At 43.3% G+C, this 18,556-nt stretch overlaps 2 long non-coding RNA genes across 3 annotated transcripts in view; one reads left to right on the top strand and one right to left on the bottom strand.

The window, feature by feature from the left end:
• The window catches only part of LOC102451561 (uncharacterized), a 50,646-nt gene that overhangs the window by 16,525 nt on the left and 15,565 nt on the right, over window positions 1-18,556 (bottom strand). For both annotated transcript variants that reach the window (XR_012897887.1, XR_012897886.1), the window contains exon 2: window positions 4,260-4,449. This is a non-coding gene — a long non-coding RNA (uncharacterized LOC102451561). The remainder of the gene's footprint in view (window positions 1-4,259; window positions 4,450-18,556) is intronic.
• Window positions 2-5,802, top strand: LOC142820902 (uncharacterized). Its single transcript, XR_012897891.1, has 2 exons — window positions 2-3,089; window positions 5,470-5,802. It is a non-coding gene; the product is annotated as an uncharacterized LOC142820902 (long non-coding RNA).

Below are 18,556 nucleotides of genomic sequence, written 5' to 3'. Positions count from 1 at the left end.
AGGGAGAGGTTTCTAGTGAGTTGGGAAGAGGACAAAAATCTAGCATTTGTATGTTTTTACCAGATTTCTCCAAATAATAACAACAAACACATTTGCTGAAAGAAGTTAACCTTCTCACAGCATCAGCAAAGCTTCTGACACAGAGACCAATGCTGTATTTATACAACATGGAAATTAACAGCAGCAGCACTGCAGGCTTGCAATCTACTCAGCAAGCGTCAAAATGGCTATCTGTGCTGTTGCCTCCATTTGGATTCCTTTGCTGCTTACAATGGGTGAAAATGACAGATGCCGATACCATTACTGCTTTGGTTAGGGTTACACATTCTTCTACCAATGTTATACGTACCTCTCTATACAACTGCGTTCTAACCCTCACCATTCCACTCCGCAAAGCAAAGAACCCCTCATAACCATCAAAACAGAATGCGTCACAGATATAACACGACCACGAGAGCAAAACAAGTGCAGGAAGAAATCATGGCCACCTCTTCAGTCAGAGCTCTGCAAAAAAAAAAAAAAAAAAAAAAAAAACAACACCACAGGAAGTTTTGTGGCCTCTGTTATATAGAAGATCACACTGGACAATCACGATGGTGCCTTCTGGCCTGGGAGTCCAAGACAAACATTAAGGTAATGCTTTCAAATGTGAAATGACGTCCATTGGATGGTCAGAACATGTTTTACAATAGGGTCCCAAACTGTGAGTCCTTGCACAATGAACACTGCTATTGAAAAAAGTAAGGGTTTTGCTTGAAGAAAAACTAAACGATACAGCTCATTAATGAGAAAAGCCTAACTATACCCCTGTGAAGCAGGTATGATAAATCCCATTTAACAGAGGAGGAATCCAAGGCACAAAGAGATTGAGTAACATGACCAAGGTCACACAAGCAAGTAACTGGCAAAGCCAGAAATAGAAACAAAAATTCATTACTCCTGGTCAGTGCTTAACCATTTGATCCTTTTTGACCAACTGATCGTTCATAACTTTAACACACTTACGTTAGTAACTCCAGCCATACAATCTCAATGAGTCAGTTTTCCCCATTACTCTCTAGAAAAATGTCACATCTCCGTTACTGCCTTATTTCACAGGATCCTTTGAGTCCCATAGATTTAGCTGTGGCAGGTAACCTCAATTCCCACATGAACATGTTTAGCAGAGCAGCTAAACTTAAAGGTTAATATAAGACAACAAAATGAGTCACGAATGCAAACATCTCTGTAAGCAGCTAGGAAATGAGAAAGGGAATACAAATGAACCGCTCTCCATGCTGGAATATGGATGCTCAGAAAAGACATTTGCTCTTTGTTGAGTGGTCAGGCTGCCAACTGAACCTCCTTCTCTAAATCCAGTCCTCAATGAGGGGTCCACAAACAGCATAGCAAATGCCATTTCTGGGCACCGTGCACTGCAAGTTAATACAGAGCCCCCAGCAATGATAGGTGAAAAATACAAGGGGCACCCATAAACACAACATTTAGCAAAATGGAGTTAACCCACCAGTCTGCCAAGCAATAGCTCTTAACCCCGCTGCCGGCTGCACGGAATTCTCTCAGCTATTGCCTTGCACAAATGCAACCGCAGTATCATGCCTATATACATACGTATTTGTGCCTGTTCATCTTGCTGCAGAGAACACCATTGTTACTGCCGTTGCTGCTGTTCCACTGCTCTGCGGAATTGGCACTGCAGGAAGCAAGGAGACTCCAAGGGAGCCAAATCCACAGGGTGAGGGATCAGCGAGTCGGCAGGGGCAGCAGCAACTGCAGTAAGAGAATTTTAAATTCACCATGAACCTTGGCAAGGAGGGGGAGGTGAAAGGGGTAGAGTTGGGCACAAGGAGGGAAAAAGGGTACCAGATCTGTTATCCCTCCCATCATGCTTGTTATTTTCCCTCCTCTTGTCTCCTACCACATCTCCCTCTTCGAAAATGGTCTCCTCCTTCCTTTTTACTGCCCCAAGACATTGCGCAGGAGATAAGAGTGCAAGGCAGGTGCCTTTTAAGACCCGATGAAATCAGTCCTGTAAGGGTGTGCAAGCACGTAGCTACATTACAGTATATAAAATATCAGGATGCACTTCAGGAGACAAACCACTATAAAAGACAGAAAATGCAATATATTCAACCTAGTTGTAAACCCAGCGACTGTTGCTTAGTCACCATACTAGGCTCTTTAGCTGTTGGTGAGTGATACGTTATATGCTTAGAATCCCATATTCTCGAAGTCACTTCACATGAAAAAAGGATAAAGGATTACTTTCTCCGATGAATGATTAAGAACATTACTACTCCTGTGCAGAATCTGGATGGCTTCCTGAGCCAGGAGTTCCAAGCTCTAGTAGTTCGCTAGCATCCATACAACTTCAGGGTAGAACCAAAAACTTCATTATTACTTCAGGGAGGTGGGAGAAGGTGAGAAGATAGCAGAAAATTGTTATGAAAAAAATCTCATTTGTCTTGGCCTCCTTAATCTCTCTTCCAGGTCCCTCCCAGACCTCTGCTGTTGGTCAATAAGAAGAACTTAATATCCTTAGAAGGAAGAGAAAGATGCATACAAATCTATCACTTTCATCTGGCCTGTAATACTGACACACCACTGTGGCTTATTTTACAGCAACAGGAAACTCGCTTGTCACTGAAGTAACTCAAGCTATGAAATACTTGTTTTGGCTGTGTTATTTGCATAAATAACATGTCAGACCACCTCTGAGAGTTTGTCACCTTCACCCCTTGCTTTTTGTTGCTTTGTATAACTGACGCTATTAGAGACAGAGATATTTCAAATGCCTGCCTTAAAAAATAAGAGAGAAACCCCAGCTGATTTTAACTCACAAAATGTTTAGAACTGCTTTGAGGAAAGTGAAATCAACATTTAGATTTGACACCCTCCTCTCAGCCAATCCAGGAGAGCTTTTCACCTGCCATCACCCCTTCTACCAATAGGAACAAGTGTTTAGACTCAGAACCCTCCCCAGCCAATCGTGTGCAAGCTCAGCCACTTAGTTAATGATGCAGCAGTACAGGGAAGACTATCACATGTGAGCTGGAAGACTGCCAACATGGAGACACGGAGAGAGCAAGGTAAACAACTTTCCAACGCCAAAATGATGACATTTAATCCCTACACCCTAGCTTCCCTTCTCGACTCATCCTTAACCCCTTTCAGCTGGTCTAGAAGCCTCTGAAAGGCACTGTGTACCTGTCCCCCTGATGCTTTTATAAATTGGACGACATGCCCTGCAAGGATCACTGCGTCACCATTTCCCACTTTCTGAACTACGCAGTGACAAACCTCCGAGCTTTAAAATGCAGAGTGTCTGTTAATCCTCGCACAGAGCCTTTGCCGACGTGCCAGCCTTCAAATAGATGGGAGGGAGAAATTTTAAAAACCCCAAAACATTAAAATGGTAGCTTCTGCAAAGTTGTCATCTGCCCCCACGACCACCACCCCCACCTGCATAACAGCACTACAGGCAAGAGTGACATTAGTACCACCTGTGCCATCGTTCCATTCAGAAAACGGCTCTGACGCAGAACAGTGCAGTAACAGCCAGCCAAAATAATAATAAAACCACTCCGGGGTTTGGACTTAGGAGTAGTGGGGAAGAACCTGGAAATAAATAGAATGAGATGCAGTTCGAACCCAAACCCAATCAAAGGGTACATACGTGGGAATGACGGACCCCGAGCCGAAGACCTCTGCCCGTTAAACAGCTGCGCAGTCCTTAGCCCTTCACTTGCTCGCTGTGCAGCGCCGCAGAATAGAATGTTCCAGAATTTTCCTCCCGTTAACCCTTCCAATGTCTGCCCACCATCCCTTCCCGCGAGATTAAACGCGTCATGTCTCCGGCATCGTCAATGGGCGAAACCTCCAATATTAATTAAGCCAAAATAAATTTTTTAAAAATTAAGCTGGCTAGTTGCAGGAGCCCGGTCCATGATGTTGTTATTACTTCTGTCTCTCTCTCTTGCTGCCTCTCTCTCTCCCCCCTCTTGCTGCAGCAGGGCTGTTGCTAGTAGACCTATCGAGGGAGCTTGCTTGCTCTCTCTCTCTCTCTCTCTCACACTCACTCTCTCTCTCAGAGCTCTGTGACGCAGCTCAAAATTCTCCAGGCTGCTCCCTGTGTTATAACAGCGGAACTGCAGCTTTCCCAGGAGAGCTGATGCCAACAATGCCAGGGCCAGTCAAATCAAGAAAGTCCGTCACTGCTGGACTCTGCACCTTTTCCTTTTTCCCCCTTTTTTCCTCACCTCAGTTTCTTTGCTTTGGTTCCAAAACTCTCATGCTTGCATCTTTTTCTCTGCTGCTTAGTCACACCTACTCGGTTAACTCTTTTGAGGTCGGTAGCCAGTAAATCAGATCTTGAACAAGTGCAACTGACATCACGGCCAACTCTGTTGTGGTTTTTCTTTTTATACCAAGGTAAATCCTCTCCCTTTCCTAAAAGAAAAAAAAACAAGAAAATTCCAATGGCATATTAATGTTGTTTGATTAACTCTTTCAGGGATAGGAGACAATGTTTGACATAACACAGTTAGGCCCAGAGCCCACATATGTTCATGCATATGTTTAACTTTATGCACAATGGGACTTCAAAAGAACTATCCACCCGAGTAAAGTGCGTGTGTAACCATTTGTAAAATGGGGAGGTAACTGGATATCCCTGCATGGGTTTGTGAAAGCAGGGATGAGACCTTGGACCTCTGGATCTGAAAGCATGAGCCTCAACTGCCTGAGCTAAAACACCCAGCTGCATTAGCCCAAAGGCTGTAACAAATCCGTCAACCTCTGTGTGTTATAACAGCAAAACACCTAGCCTCTTGAGGGAGACAGAGAGACAAACTACGTAAGTCTGGGTTACCATAAGCATTGGAAAATCATAAGCTCTTTCCTTTCCATCTGCACAGATTTAGAAAATGTATTAAATGTATTAACTTGATAAAATGAAGGTTTGTACCAGAAGATTTTCAGGCTCATGACACCATTGTCTGGATCGCCAGCAGTACTAGTCACAAGCCAAGAATCTTCCTAATAGCTAAAAACATCAGCAGAACCCTGCATAGGTCAGGAAAACAAACCATTCCAGGGGGCTTGGACACAGCTCCCCAGGCTGCAGACTGAAGGTTAACCCTAGCGAGCCACAGATAGATCCAATGTTCAGCAAAGAAAGTTGGGCTCTCAGATGATTTATCTTCAAGAACTAGGGAAACCCAGAGGATGAACAAAGGACGGTATAGCATTTGAGCAACAAGACACCTGTGTGGAGACTAATGAAAAGACAACAGCATATGAAATAATCTATGTGGGGGGAAAAGGGCATCGTATGGTAAAAAATAAATAAAGGAAAACCCAACAAAATCGGTACACCTGCCAAATTCATACCAGATTTCAGAACGGGCTATAAGCTTTGGGTTTTCAGTACAACTGAGGCTGAAATAACCAGTATTTTTTCCTTCACAGTGCGAGCTATTTTGGGATTCCTCTGTACTACACTGAAAGCGACACCTGTTGCACACAGACATGAACAAGAATAATTGCAAGCTCCCAATTTATGAAATAAAACTCTGCCAAAAGATGCAAGTCACAGGAACCATCTCGTACTGGGGAAAAGAGAGTGACTTGGGGTGAGGAGTATAGCCCCTCCAGATTACCGAACAGCCAGAAGTCAATACAAGAAACAAAGGTGGGGTATTGGAACTGCTGTCAAGAAAAACTGATCATCCCGATCTTTGTAGTGACCAAGCAAGGTCCTGTTCCATCAACTGGATGCAATGAAACATGTCTGCAACTGTAGACAGAGGCATAGTCACCTATGGGGATTGAGTCTAAGGAATTCACTACCAAAGGCCCAGGTTTCTACCTGTTGAGCTAAAGGAGATGAAAGGCAGCAGCTGGTATTACAGGTGCATGAACCAGCCACACCAAGGAGACACTGTCATACAGACATGATTGTTAGCAGTATACATGTTACACAGATAAAAACCTCGCATAGCTTGCTAGGCTGGTTTCACCTACCCATATATATCTCATGAACCACACTAAGGGTACGTCTAGACTACATGCCTCTGTCGCCAGAGGCATGTAGATTAGGCTACCAGACATAGGAAAATGAAGCGGCGATTTAAATAATCGCTGCTTCATTTAAATTTACATGGCTGCCGCGCTGAGCCGACAAACAGCTGATCAGCTGTTTGTCGGCTCAGCGCGGCAGTCATGTAAATTTAAATGAAGCGGCAATTATTTAAATCGCCGCTTCATTTTACTATGTCTGGTAGCCTAATCTACATGCCTCTGGCGACAGAGGCATGTAGTCTAGACATACCCTAACTCTCTAAGGTTAGATGCTGATTTTTCCACTCGCTCTGCATCCTGCTTATTTATCATAGCGCCAGTAGCATGCCACGTACCACACAGATACATAAAAGAACAAAAGTCCCTGTCCCAAAGCTTTCATAATTACTCTTTGTTCTACAGTAATGCTTAGAGGTCCCTACCAAAATACAGATCTCATTGGGCTAGATACTGTATTGAACAAAGCTAGTAAAAAAGCAGGGTAGCAGCAGAAAAAAGAGCTATATTGTCAGTGCGAGAGGATTTAAAATATGGGGACTTGGGGGAAAGCAGGACTTGGATGCATTTTTTAGGGTTTATTTGGGGTGGGGAGAGAGGATGGCTTTCTTTTATTTGTGTCTCTATGTGGAGAGATCTTTCATTTTAAAATAATCAAATATTGAACATTGCTGGCACTGTACCTCTCAAGTACAGGAAACAACAATTATTAAAATCAGGGTAAGTCTTGTTTAAAAGCCCAAGATCAAATAATTCAAAGACCTGAGCCGTGGCAGATGAATTCCTGCCCAAGAGTGAATGGAGAGTTGCAGCTGTTAAGTATGTATAACCTCATGACCTCAACTTCGTGTCAATGATATTACAGCTTGGTGCCTTGGGGAACAGTTGGTTGTAAACTGAAGAAACCGGAGATCTAAAGAGAACGGGAAAAAATGCGCAACTTAATAATAAAGCTTAGGACTAGGATAGCTCTTCTGCTCAAGTGCTTTGTCAACATGAGCACCATTAAAATGTGCCAATTTAGGGCTACATAGTCATGGCCAAATGATATCAAACCCATCATTGCTCTAGTTCCGTATCCTATCTTTGACAATGGCCAGTAGCAGTTGCTACAGAGGAAGATACAAAAAGAAAACTGTGGGGAACAGTTTTCTATTGTATGAAAAATTTTGCGAGTTCAAAAAATGTTCCAATCCTGAATCAGGATGAAAAGTCAGACTCTCAGATTTTCACAAACTGAAAATAAAAAATCAGTTCAGGTCACAACAATTGAAATGTATCATTTAGATTTCAACCTGCCTTCCTTTAAAAAAAAAAAAAAAAAAAAAAAAACTATAAACAACCTAATACAGTAAAGTGAGCTTTTTCTCCCCTTCAAACACAAGCTGCCAGAAGACTGTGGCTTTTAAAGGAAACTGATGAACTGATGGGAAATTACACACACCCACATAGTGTCTTAAGACACTACAGTTATGACCGCTGAAGCATAGAGATGACCACTAAAAATGTGCTATTCCAAAACACGGGTGGGTATGTACTTGAGCACACATTATAGTCGACAGGGAAGCATGTACAATGAACTACATTACAGGCAGTCCCCGGGTTACATGGATCCGACTTACATCGGATCCCTACTTACAAACGGGGTGAGGCATCCCCGCAGTAGCTGCTTCCCCCCAGCAGACCAGGGAGACGCGAAACTAGCGCCCCCCTCCCCACCCCAGCAGACCAGGGAGACGCGGAGCGGCTTTTCTCAGCAGACACCTCAGCTTGAGAATAAAGGACTGAGGAAAGTGAGGTGTGGGAGAATAAAACTGAGCTCTGGAGAAAGGTTTGGCTAGAGTTTCCCCTACAATATGTACCAGTTCCGACTTACATACAAATTCAACTTAAGAACAAACCTACCGTCCCTATCTTGTACGTAACCCGGGGACTGCCTGTATATTGTATTTTATCCATGGGGATGGTAGCCTCCTCCAACTGGAAAGTTACCTGCAACTTTTTTCAAAAGCAGTGACTAGTAATGGGCTAATATCTAAGACTTAGGTTTAGATTGACTGAGAATTTAATCTTACCAAAACTATTTTGGCATGGGAATGTCAGGAAAACTAGTTCATGTAAGGTTTCCATTTCCTCTCAGATTAAGACAAGTCAGAAGCTGTAACGATATCCATCACTCTGTCATCCCCAGCTGAAGGCACAAACATTGTTCTCAGTTATGCTCACAGTATTTATTTCTGCTCATAATCATGACTAACACCAGGAAGAACAGTCGTGTACACAAATGTTAAAAAATCCCCAAACACACACACTTGTAAATACCCTTAAAAATCTTGATTCCATGCACCTGATTGTGAGTGCACAACTTACTGCAATCACAAAATCTTGCCGGCTCCAATACCACATATGCTCTGCTCTGTGTGTTTTATACATTCCTATCTGGGCCTGAGTCATAAAGATCTCATAGACTTTAAGGTCAGAAGGGACTATTATGATCATCTAGTCCGACCCCCTGCACAATGCAGGCCACAGAATCTCACCCACCCACTGCTAGAATAATCCTCTCACCTATATCTCAGATATGGAAGTCCTCAAACGATGGTTTAAAGACCCCAAGAAGCAGAGAATCTGCTATAGTTTCCAGCTAGAAGACCAGATCCCAGAGGTTAAACTTTGGCCCTCACTTATAGAAAACAGTGCTACAATTTACTCTATTAACTCTGAGAAACACAAATGGAAAACAACATTCTCTCTTTCCTTCTGTTTCAAAGAGATGGTGATGCATTAACATGCAGATCTCTTCAGGGAAGAGCCCCACCTCCCGAGCTGGTGGGTCCAAGGACACTTCGCATCTCAGAATAATAGCCCTGTTCACCGTTCCACTTTGCACCTGGCCGCAGTTTGTACTCTGCAGCAGCCAGCAAAGGGAGCCCTGCCAAGAGGTTGGCATGTGTGGCCCTAGGGGTACCCAGGACCGTTTCACAGTCCATGAGAGAATGAGAGGAAATAGCATCCCCTCCTGTTCAGGGAGGCTGTCTAACTTCCAAATCTAAGGAGCCCACAGTGCTGAGACAAACAGAATTACTTCAATTAGCAACTAAGAATAGAGCCCACCAGGGTGTTCTGCACAATTGAGTGCACTGACAGCACAGTTAGGGGTAGCGGGGTTGCAGTGAAAACACAGAAATAGCCATTCTCTGCAGTCAGCACTTGGCAGTTTCATGAGTCACTGGCATACACATGGCAGACAGCATGTGTATGCCAGTGGGCTGTACTCTATGGTGAGGCAGCAGGGTGTGCTGGCGAGGGAGCCTGCTTTCCCCTACAAAAGTACGGAAGCTCTGACAGACTCTCCTCTCACTATGAGACTCCCACCTCCACTGTTCCTGCCCCTGAGGGCATAATAGTTCTCCACAGGGAGATGTCTATTCCAGGTATACCCAGCCCATTCGTACTGCTCAGAGATGGGACCTCCTCTCCCAGCTATGAACATTCCTCACCTATGGAGGCATGGTGACCTGTCCCCTCTCTTCCACTGACAGAGAGCAAGGGGCTGAAGAGACACTGACCCCCATATTCCCTGCTACACAGTCTGCACCTCCCTTCTGTTTAAGAACTGACTCTCCTCCAGGCCCTGAAGAGAAGCTGAAGGGAGCTGGAAGACTAGGTTTTTAACAGAACAAAAAAATGACTGTTTTCTGTGGGAAATGGTGATATTTTGTTGAAAAACTAAAGGCCTGAAAACCAAAATATGTCTATTTGAAAATACTGCTGCAGTGCCTCAATGAGAGCTGTAGTTTGAGTGCCTCAAGTCATAACTGGACTACATCTCCGATGATGCCCCACAGCCAGAGAGTTCCATTATGCCCTGCCTCCCTCTCCACCCCCCATAAGGGAAGACTACTGTGTATTATGGGAGATGTAGTCCCACCAGCAAGCATGGCCCATAAAGGAGAATAGCTGCTTGAGGTATTCCAACTTTACGCACCCATGAGGCACAGTGGCATATTACCAAACCAAAACATGCTGGTTTTTTGGATTTCTGCTCCAAATCAAAATTTTCCATAGAAGATGTAGACAAAAATTAATTTGACTTCTCTACATTTTCCAGGGAAGGAAACACCATTATTTGACCAGCTGTATCTCAACTCACTGTTGCAGCACCAAGTTGGGTTGAAAAAATTCAGAAAACACCAGACATCTAAAATGGGAATTAAAGGGACCGTGACTGTATTTCAGCCCTGGTCCTTTTTTTTTTTTTGGCGGGGGGAAGAAGGGGCAGAGGGAGGGGGACTCAACAACTTTTCCTGCAGGCTTTTTTTTTTTTTTTTTTGCTTTGCTTTGCTTTGCTTTGCTCAACAGAATTTTTTCCGGGCATTTTTTTGGGAGAGGGTTCAGTATTTTTTGTGAAACCATCTGGCAGCCCTAGCACCGATGAAGGGAGGGGCATGACTAGACCTGCCCCTCCCATGCCCAGGAAGGGAGCCCCAGCCCTCCTTAAGCCTCCCAGTGGAGAGAAACAGATCTTTTCCTGCATAAGCAGAGCTCTGGTAGACTTGCTTGCAGTGGATCCCAAATAACATTCAATGTGAATAAGAACCCAACCTCACAGCCCTTCATAATCTAGTCCGACACTCTCTGCCTAAACCCTCTGCCTTTGACAAGCTCATGAAAGGACCTCTAAAAATACCTGCAAACAACAAAGTATTAACAGAAAATAAAATAAACCAAACAACCAACTCAGGACTAGCAAGTCCTTATCTATATTCAATCCCTTTTAGTTTCTATTGCCTCCTGTCTGCTAACTTTCTCCTGGTCACATTTTATATTAAGGTTACATTTAGAAATACTTTATAAAGGGTTAAATACATAGATAATTAATGTTTTAATATATGGCTAATCAATTGTTTGCAAGACCAAAAGCTCAATAGGTTGCTTATCTCCAGAGTTTATAACCACCTATAAAGTTTTATTTGCTTAAAACTAGTGCAGGGAAAGTATTTTTAATCAAAACTTTTTTCAGGAAAAAACTGCAAATTTGGCAACACCTAAACCGTTTCATAAGCGCCTGCTGATTTCACAGAATTATTTTAAAAATTCCCTCCCAAAACTGAAGTACAGTATTTCCATTTTTCAGTTCAAAGCATTTCAAATTTTTATTTTTTTTAATGTTAAGAATGCTCAAAATGAAAGTTTTTCAATTTCCTGAAAATTAAAAAAAATTAATTATTGGTGCAACCTGAAATCAATTCCACCACTCCATTCTATAATTGCCAATGAACTGAAAAATCCATTAGCAGTCTACTAGCTACTCATGTCTATAATATGGTTAAGACTTATTAACCATGTATTAATGGATATTTCATATCAAGCTGGCCCCTTCAACCACAATAAACCCTTCAAGCCTCATTTTCTCAAGTGCTAAGAGATTCAACACATATAATTAAAGTCAATGGGAATCGGAGAATGATGCGGGGGGAGGAGATCAGGCCCCAGGTTTCCTTATGTAGCTAAAGAAATTAATCTACCTTGGTGCTATATTGTGTTAATAGCACATGTTCCTGCAAGTTATAAATGTTACCCTCAGGCCGATCTACACTGGAAAAGTTCTACTAGTTTTAAACTAATTTGGTAACAGCCAAGCAGCTTTCCCAAAACAGAAAAGTTCTATATTCTTGTGTGAAGTAGGATTCCTATTTCACACGTATAAAGCCAATTCTCACATAAAAAACAAACTTTAAAGGACAAGGCAATCATAACACTGGTACATCTGCAGACACAGAATCAAGCTAGACAGACTTAGAGAAACACCTCATCTGGGATATGGACAATGCACCAGGCAGCTTGCTAACATGCTAAAAATAGATTGATCCCAATTACAGCCATGCTTCTACTTTTTCAAGGTTTCCTGTTTCACATCCTTAGATGAAAGCCTGTGAATGGATAGGGTGGGATTATCAACCCATTGTGGCAGAGGAAAGGCGTGGCCTCTACAGTCTCATTCGTGTTGCATAACTCTGGGAACATGCAGTCCTCTAGCTGAACTAAACAGAACAACCACATACTTCCCTTGATCCAGCTGCCTTTACATACCATACAAATTCCGATCTGAATGTACAGCATTCTCTTGATTCAATAACAAGGCTTTCAAATCCATCTTTCCCTCATACTGAAACATAAAAAGATATAAAATAAACCCAACTGAAAAGTAAATTTCAGATTAGTGGGTTTTTTGGCTGCTAGCCCTCTGAAAAATCATCTTCCTGTTCAGTTTTTTGAACCATTCTATAGACTTTAATAGAGAATTTGAACTCTGCTATATAAAAGTCATGGTTCTAAAAGGCTCCAGAAAAATCCCATTCTCTATTACATTTTATAGGGCCTTAGAATAAGATCTATACATTTATTCTTATATATAAAATAAAATATATACACACACACATATTTAAATCCATCCTATATAGCTTAACAGTTCACTTGCCTGGTCAAATCTTTCACAACTTATGAAAAGATGTATAATGAGGACAACAGCGCTGGAAGGAGGGACAGGTCAAATGGCTGAGAAAATCTTTTTTAGTTTTAAGCACAGTCTTATTTTAAGCAATGTTATTTTATTTACTAGCATAGAGTATGTCTACACTACCCTCCTAGTCCGAACTAGGAGGGTAATGTAGGCATACCGCACTTGCAAATGAAGCCCGGGATTTGAATTTCCCGGGCTTCATTTGCATAAGCGGGGAGCCGCCATTTTTAAATCCCCGCTGGTTCGAACCCCGTGTAGCGCGGCTACACGGGGCTTGAACTAGGTAGTTCGGACTAGGTTCCTATTCCGAACTACCTAGTTCGAGCCCCGTGTAGCACAGCTACGCGGGGTTCGAACCAGCGGGGATTTAAAAATGGCGGCTCCCCGCTTATGCAAATGAAGCCCGGGAAATTCAAATCCCGGGCTTCATTTGCAAGTGCGGTATGCCTACATTACCCTCCTAGTTTGGACTAGGAGGGTAGTGTAGACATACCCATATTTACCCAGAATTGCTTGGGTCCTTAACTCAATTAATTTTTTTTTAATAAAAGGAAAATTCGTATCAGGGTTACTTGCTCTTCCCCTTCCTGTTCCTGTCAGGGAGTGAGAACAAAGTGCACAGCTTGTCTGCCCCCTGTGCTCCTCAGCCAGAGTGAGGAACGCAGCAAACTGTTCCTTTCGCTCCCTAATGAAGGGGAACAGGCATGGGCGAGCCAGCCAGCTGCTCAGGGAGCCAACCGATGAGGGGCACCTGATGGCAGGTGTAAGGGGCGCGCGGCGTCCCTTACAGCTGCCATCAGGAGCCGTGCGCCCGGCTCTCGCAGCGCTGGCCCACCCACATCCCCGCGGCACCGACCAGCAGCGCCCTTCCCCCCATGGCTGCGGGGCCCTGCACGGCCCGGCGCACATGCCAGCAGCGCTGGCCAGGCCAGGCCAGGCTGGGCAGCACATGTGCCATGCGCCCCAGGGGGTGGGCCTGCACACCCTGGGGGGGTGGGCCTGCACTCCACGGGCGGGCCCACGCATGCTCCCTGCGCCCAGGAGCATGGGCCAGCCCTGGGAACAGCCAACAAGTCTCTGTTCAAATCATGCCCTCCCTAAAGGATGCCTGGGACAGTCCTGGATGGGGGGGGGGGGTCACCCCCAGCCAGTCCTTTTCATCTACCTGGTGATTCTGTCTCTTTTCTGTATGGCTTTATGAGAAATAATCCCATTCCAGGTATATCCCATTTTCCTGGCACAATCAAACCCTTATACTGCTTTAAGATAATGATAACAGGAAGGTGTATTCCAAATTTGAAGGTCCTAGTTCTTAATGTTTAGGAAGACTTCTTGAACAAACAGAAAAGCAAACGGACAAACTCTCTCAAATATATAACAGATTATTTATATTTAGGATAGGTTAGAAAACAATAATTCAGTTCTCTGAAAAATTCTGAAGTCTAAATATTTATTTTCAGTTCTTCATGGGATCAATTAGATCATTTGAAAAGAGACCCACACACCCCGCCACCTGAGAACAGCCAAATATCTGGATGATTAGGGCACTCACCAGGCATATGGGAGTCCCTGTGCTGAATCATAGGCAAGTGACATTGGCAACGAGCTAATTTGGGGGCTCTCTCTCTCTCTCTCTGGAAATGAGAACTATTACACTGATCACTTGACCAATGTTTCTCAACAATTAGGGTTGCCAGGTGTCCGGTATTGACCTGGACAGTCCAGTATTTTTGCTTTCTGGCCAGTAAAAAAAACCAGAAAATACCGGACACCTAAAATGTCTAGGAGGCAAAAATCCCAGGTGCTTACTTGGTTCCGCAGGGGAGATGTCTGGCTCGGAGCAGGGAGACAAGATGGCAGAGAGCCTCCAGCAGCCTGTTAGGGCCAAAAAGCCTCAAAAGCATTCCTTAAAGGAGCCATGCTGGGGTTTTTTTTTTTTTTTTTGCTTTTGTTTTTGGTCTCCCCCCTTTCTCTTCTGAACAGAATTTCAGAAAATTTGGTGGGGTTTTTTTTTTGGGGGGGGGGATGTTTGGTATTTTTGATTAAACCATCTGGCAACCCTATCAACGACTGGTCTGTGGATTGGCACCAGTCCCTAAGATCTTCCTGATTTGGTTCAGGAAGGCAGCAAGCTGGTCCCTTATTTCACAAAGGTTGACAAACACTGCACTATACCATACAGGCTCAATATGGCAATCCCTAGAATGATTCCCCAGAGTCCGTGGCTGAGACCACGAAAAAACAAGAAGGGGACTTTGTTCCTCAATCCTACTTAACAGATGACACTGTAATAACTTAGCAAATATGAATCCTTTACGTTCTGGATCAGGATGACTCTGTTCACGAAGAAGAATATGCACATTCAAGTTTCTATCTGGATCCTTTTTTAGCCTTTTGTTTGTTTGTTTTTTAAATCTGTAGCTGCTGGTTTGGTGACATGATAGACTCTATTACAAATGCACTTCAGTTTGTTTTAAAACTTTTCTCATCTCAAAAATTTGACAATGTTTTACAAAAGAAAAAAATTAGCCTCTCTGTCATGATTCAAATTTTTTTGTTTGTTTCTCTATTTGTCAATTTAGTTATGTCAATCTTTTCCTTTTTCTACAAGAAAAAAATGTTTTAAACTTTGAAAATTCAGAAAATGAAAAAAAATCTGTATTTCAAAACAAACTGAAAAATGCTTTTAGATCATTTGCCAACATTTCTGCCAACTATGTTTATGATTTGTTTCTAAACAAGCTCAGTCTCACAGCAAGCATGACTCAGCATCCCTTTGTCCCATTTACTGCCTGGAGAGATGCAGATCACATTTCAGACTGATGAAAAGTTGACATCCAGGTCCTACACAGAGATCTGTCTGGAATTACACCAATTCAGAACCCAATATTTCTGCCAGCATAAAAAAAGAAAGAAAAAATGCTCTGGGACAGGGGGCGCACACTCGTGAGACCTAAACCACACACATAAAAGAACAAGCAAATGGCACTGATATTCCTTCGCAGTTCACCTTTAAGAATATCCTCCACAGATAACACATTTTTTCCATACAATAAACAATTGTGTGAGCTTTATTTGATTTATCCAGCAGAGTAGGACGGTTAAAATCCCATTAAAAAAGTTAACTAGTTAACTGTTAAGTTTAACCGGTTAGCCAGGATCCCCGTGGGCAGGGACTACTCCAATCGAGCCAGGCTGGAGTGGCTCTCCCTCCAGAATGTCTGACTATCTTTTCCAGTTGTTTCACAGATATTGAAGAGAAGCAGACAAGTCTGGATCCCTGTGAATTTCGCAGGTGAGGAGATTCCTTCAGAGTGGAGGAGAGAATAATTGGAGCCACTATAGTGCTGGGCCATCTGCTCCTGCTCCATCACATCAACAAGTTAACACTTCCTTTGTGGTCTGCTGTGTCAAAGGCTGCAGAGAGGCCCAATAGTCTGAGCCTGGAGAGCTTACCTGTGTCCATGACCATGAAAAAACTTTAATGCAGGGGTGGGCAAATTCTGGTCCATGAGCTGGATCTGGTCTTCAGAGTTAATTCCTGGCAGGCTCCATCCTCTACATTTACCTGCGTGTCTGCAGGTATCAGGCAACTGCAGCTCTCATTGGCTGCGGATTGCCATTCACGACCAACGGGAGCAGCGGGAAACGATGTCCCTGTCCGTGCTACTTCCCACCGCTCCAATTGGCTGTGAACAGCGATCTGCAGCCAATGAGAACTGTAATCACCTGATATCTGTGTAGGCTCAGGTAAATATAGCAGTCATGGCCTGGTAGGCTGCCATTTTTTTAGTGCCCACCCCTGTTTTAATGCTTCTAGAGTGAAGGGTGGGGAGCTTAATTTGATCTGGCTGACAGGTGAGGATTTTTTTGCTTTTCATATGGGAGCTGGGGAGGGTTTTGTTTTTAGTATTTTACTTGTGTTTGGCCCCCAACTGATTTTTCTGTGGGTCAACAGCCCCTGACTGAAAAAAAGTTCCTCACCCCTGCACTACAGTTATCCTTGTGCATATAGAGTGCTTATTGTGAGGAATCCAGGAATGTTGCTGATGTCACATGTTGGATACAATCACAATGATTTTGCTTAAGGATGGGAGGATGGAGATAGCACAGTAGGTTGAGAGATCTTCAGGGCATGTGGCAGCTTCTTGGGAACTGGGTAAACTATTCTGTTTTTCACAGGGTTGGATAATTATGCTTCTCTGAAGGAGGCACTGATTATTTCCATTAGTAACGGGCCTAGTTTTTCTTCACAGACTTTTACCAATCAGGAGGAACATGGATTTCTTTGGCAGACTCTAGCTCTACTATTTTTCAGGGATTCCTGAGCTTTGGGTCTCTGTGCTCAGATGTCAGTTCATACATACACAGGCCTCAGTGTAAAGACATTGCACACATACAGATCTCAACACACTGCCACAGCATACACATGCAATTGTGACAACCAGCCTCTGAAAAAGCAGGCTTATGCTTTACACAGCCTCACTCTTCAATATTCAGTACATGACCACTCCAAAAAATGGAGGCTACATAAGAAATTAAGATTTTGGGCACATCAGTAAGTGATAATAGGTCGGACAGCAGTGGCAGGATCTCTTTTTTTGTATTCTTTTGGTAGGTTAATTTATTCAGACTCCATTCTTCAGACTGTTGCACACAATGGTTTCTATTTATTAAGTTTCAGGAAGTAAATCTACAAATGACGTGTTGAGTGCGGACTGAGGGATTTATGTTGGGCAGCGCTCTCTTCATTATTGTCTCAGGTGTGCATAAAATGACGTGAGATGCTGTGTTTTATGTGACAATGATCTGGGCTGACTGAAGGCCTAGTTTCTCTATGCAATCAACATACAGGCAGTCCCTGGGTTACGTACAAGATAGGGACTGTAGGTTTGTTCTTAAGTTGAATTTGTATGTAAGTCGGAACTAGTACATATTGTAGGGGAAGCTAGCCAAACATTTCTCCAGAGCTCAGTTTTATTCTCCCACACCTCACTTCCCTCAGTCCTTTATTCTCAAGCTGAGGTGTCTGCTGAGAAAAACCGCTCCACGTCTCCCTGGTCTGCTGGGGGGGCACTTGCTTCACGTCTCCCTAGTCTGCTGGGGGGAAGCAGCTAGTGCGGGGCCTCACCCCGTTTGTAAGTAGGGATCCGATGTAAGTCGGATCCATGTAACCTGGGGACTGCCTGTACACTGAATTAACAACAGCACTGCACAATAAACTGGTAGTGACTACGCACAGTTTGTTCCTGTTTGTACTTGGAATTCTACCACCTGGCAATACTTGCATCTTTTTAAACATGCCCACCAGAGTTATATTCTTTCGTGGATCTTATTCGGGGCATTTTCCTTTCTAATTTAAATTAAGAAAAGATGGAGTTGGGGTGAGAGCGAAGAGGAAGAAATCAAAATGCCATTACAGTTCATACACAATACTAGCTCTCAGGAATATGATTAGTTACTTGGCAACCAGAGAAAGGTGTGCCACAGGAAATGGGACACTAATACATGCACGCTAGCTTCAGCAACAGTTAGAAAATGGATGAGAAGAAGGTCATAGTTCTTCTGGCTCATGCAATTTTGTTGTGGAACAGTGTTTAGAAGAACACACCTGGAAACAGCCTCTCATTATTTTAATACAAAGCAGGATCCTTCCACACTGCATTTCCAAGTATTCGCTTCATGTGATGCTGTTTTATCAAGCAGCTAATACAAAAATTACATGATACTAGTCAGCAAGTTATGTGTATAGTGACCCTCCACCTAGATGGAAGTGATCTGATTCCTTACTGTGGAAGAAAGGTGAACTGACATCATGTTGACAAGTGCAAAACAAATTGCTAGACTAGCTTGAAACAGTTTACTTTAGGAAGAGATTCAAGGGACACTGTCAACTCATGAGCCCAACATTTAAGGTTTTGTAAATAAACAAAACCCTTAGCTTTTGCTAAACCT

The sequence above is a fragment of the Pelodiscus sinensis genome, chromosome 27, assembly GCF_049634645.1.
Source record: "Pelodiscus sinensis isolate JC-2024 chromosome 27, ASM4963464v1, whole genome shotgun sequence".
Classification (NCBI taxonomy): Eukaryota; Metazoa; Chordata; order Testudines; family Trionychidae; genus Pelodiscus; species Pelodiscus sinensis.
Note: the sequence above shows the minus strand (reverse complement) of the source record. Positions and strands in the feature narration are given on the sequence as shown.